The sequence below is a fragment of the Podarcis pityusensis genome (genome assembly GCF_964106645.2).
Source record: "Podarcis pityusensis genome assembly, chromosome: 10".
NCBI classification, from domain to species: domain Eukaryota; kingdom Metazoa; phylum Chordata; class Lepidosauria; order Squamata; family Lacertidae; genus Podarcis; species Podarcis pityusensis.
The window spans coordinates 55,763,386-55,766,678 of record NC_138035.1 but is presented as its reverse complement, the minus strand read 5'-3'; positions in this window follow the sequence as shown (position 1 = coordinate 55,766,678).

The following is a 3,293-nucleotide window of genomic DNA, read 5'->3' as shown; positions in this document are numbered from 1 at the left end:
CAAGTGCCTAGTTCTTGCAGTGCAATCTGTGAGCCAAGAGATGCTTAATTTGGGGTGGATTATGCCTAATAATAAAGAAAAAGGAGAAGGCAATGATGTTTCTGTCTTGTTTTCTTGGCAAAATAGCTGGTTAAAAAAACAAAACACAAAATGTTTGTTGTGTGATTGTGGTCTTCCCTAACTCAAGAGTCCTCAACGGAATGCGAGTGAATTGAAAGAGGACTGCCATAAACCAATTACTGTATAGCAATGGTAAGAATGGAGACATTTGCTCACAAGAGCAGCTTAGGACAAAAGCCAGTGCCAAGTGGAAAGGTCAAATGATGCTTATTTTGCTTCTGCCAGCTTTAGCAGCCAGACAAAGGAATCAAATGAATACTAAAAGAAATCACCACAGCCATGCTCATGTTTTAGCTGTGTTAAGGCTCTGTGTCTGATCTAGCTGCAAGCAAAAGCTGCCTATCTTTTAAGTATAATTAGATGGAAACAGCAACATGCCCAACAACCAACTGAAGGACCAATAGGTTTTGTTTTCTTCAACAAAGATTTTTTTAATACATATAAACTCATTTAGCTGCTACAAATAGATTCCTGATGATTTCCCCATTTGGTTGTCATCATCTCTGGGACTTTGGGCTGCGATCTTCAAACGGTATACATGTCTTCTGAATGCAGCCACACAATGGAGAGGCTAGGCTAAAACCTGTTTTTCTTACATGCTAGCTTTTCATGGGCAGTGACTTTCAAAGTGGGACTCTTCAGATGTTTTGGATGACAATTCCCATAATCCCTCGCTGTTGTACTCAGAACTAACATCTGTTGAATGCAATGGTGCTTATACCCAGCTAAATATGTAGAGGATTGCAGCTTCTTAGTTTAGCTTAGTTCCTGTTGAAATCTATGGGACTTGCATCAGGACTTGTACCGTACAAGCTAAATTCTAATAAGTTAGTTGGGACCTTGCCCACAATATATAAGGCTGCATCCTTTACAGATTTGTCTGCAACACTTTAAATCACTGCAGAACTGTCAAAACACCAGAGGATATCCCCAGATGAAATGCCAACCAACCAATTGTCCCAAGGAGGAGAGACTATACAAATGAGGTGAGCAGAAGCATATTTCTAATCTCAAATGGAATAGCACTCATTGCCTGCCACTAAGGTTGCAAACCTATGCAGTGTTCTTGGCTGCCCCACTGAACTGTCTCGAGGAAAACATAGGATCAGATTGCAGCTGGCACAGGAAAACCACAGCTGCAGAGACACATTAGAGTATGAGGGTTTAGCTGTGCCCTTTTCAGCTAAAGGTAAAGGTAAAGGGACCCCTGACCATTAGGTCCAGTCGTGGCCGACTCTGGTGTTGCGGCGCTCATCTCGCTTTATTGGCCGAGGGAGCCAGCATACAGCTTCCGGGTCATGTGGCCAGCATGACTAAGCTGCTTCTGGCGAACCAGAGCAGCACACGGAAACACCATTTACCTTCCCCCTGGAGTGGTACCTATTTATCTACTTGCACTTTGACATGCTTTCGAACTGCTAGGTTGGCAGGAGCAGGGACCGAGTAATGGGAGCTCACCCCGTCACAGGGATTCGAACCGCCGACCTTCTGATCAGCAAGTCCTAGGCTCTGTGGTTTAACCCACAGCGCCACCCACTTTATGTACCTATCTGGAAACCAGATCCATGGGCCAATACAATGAATTTTGCTTAATTTCCCCTCCTTTCTCAGCAGAGCGGCTGTTTGCCATTCCCTTCCTAGCACGGTTCATCTATAGCTTGTCTCAGTTTAGAAAAAAAACTGCTTTGAGTCCAGCATGTAGGAAGACCGGGATAGGGGCCAGTGTGGCAAAAAGGAAATAAAACTGCACATTTCCTTTGGGGGCACACCAGCTGTGCAGACCCATTGTCTGATCTTTTTATAATCCTATACACATGCTATGTAGACTTCACAGAAACACCTGCTGATGTGCTGTTAATGGAAGGGATTTTTAAAAATCTAACACAAATTGGTTGTAGTCACCATATCCCAACCCCTCTTCCTATTTTATGTGGTTGCAAATTAAATATCAAATATATATTTGGAAGCACAGACTGGAGTTGGGAGCCGATTTGTGACAGATGCTGTACATTCAGTAGAGGGCATCAGATACTCTAGATGGCACTGTTGGTTTTATTTTCACCTCTGCCTCATCCCTGAAGGAAACCAGTTTTTGAAGCTTTTAATTAGTTTCCTTTTGAAAACAAACATGCTGTTTCAACAGAGGGTCAGTGTACATTGTTCTAGGCTCCGTCTTTTATGTTTATAGCCATGTAATCAATATGTTGGAAGAGTAATTAATTTTTAACTTCAATCCAATTGCAGATCAAATGCCACTGGAGTTACTGGGCGGAAACGCGATTTCTTTTGAAGCAATGATAGCACCACCGCAATACTTATTCACTGAGGGAAGGGGAAAATAGCTTACTGGTGGTTGCCAGGGTTATTATAGGTGACCTTGTGCTGTGAAACACCAGTGTTGATAAACTAATGGTGTGGCTGTAATTAAAGGATACTGTAGTGGAGTCATTTAAAATAGACATATTGCTGGTTGAATTGTACAATAGTGAGGTTTCTTTCCTTTGGCAAAAGTGCTATAGCTTTGCTATTCTAATCCTACTTTTCAGATCTGTTATAGCATCCGTTTCCTAGAATTATGTTTATAAAAGCTTTTGAGTTCCTCATTTTCTCACCTCTTCCACCCTTTCCCTTTATTCTAAAGCCATCTGACATATTGTACCTTGGCACAAAGATGTATTTATTGCCTTTTTTCCTGGATAAAATAGACACAAGTTCAATTGGGATATGGTGGCGCCCGTTTGTTTCTTCTATCCAGAAAAGCGGCCTTTTAAACCTGTCTATCCCTTTCACAACTTACACAAGTAACATTTAATTTGTGCATGGGTATCTATGTCTTGCTTAGCATGCATCTTCAGAATATTGTACACCTATAAGATGTAAATTTTAGAGGAGTCCGTGCTCCTTTCACATTAGTTGCTTCTGACACTTCACTAAGAAAAGCTGCAGTTTAAGCAACATTCACACCCAATTTGATTTTTTTAAAAATTAAAACCTCACATTATCTGTACCTGCAGATCAAAACGTTGAGTGACGTATGGTCCTGAAATATTCTTTAATTCCACATTCCTCTTCTTAATACCAACAGTGGCACCAGAGGTATCAACCATTTTGGTAAATGGATAATTCCCTGTTGGTAAAGACAGAGCAGATAACCTTGTAAAAGCAAGTGCCCT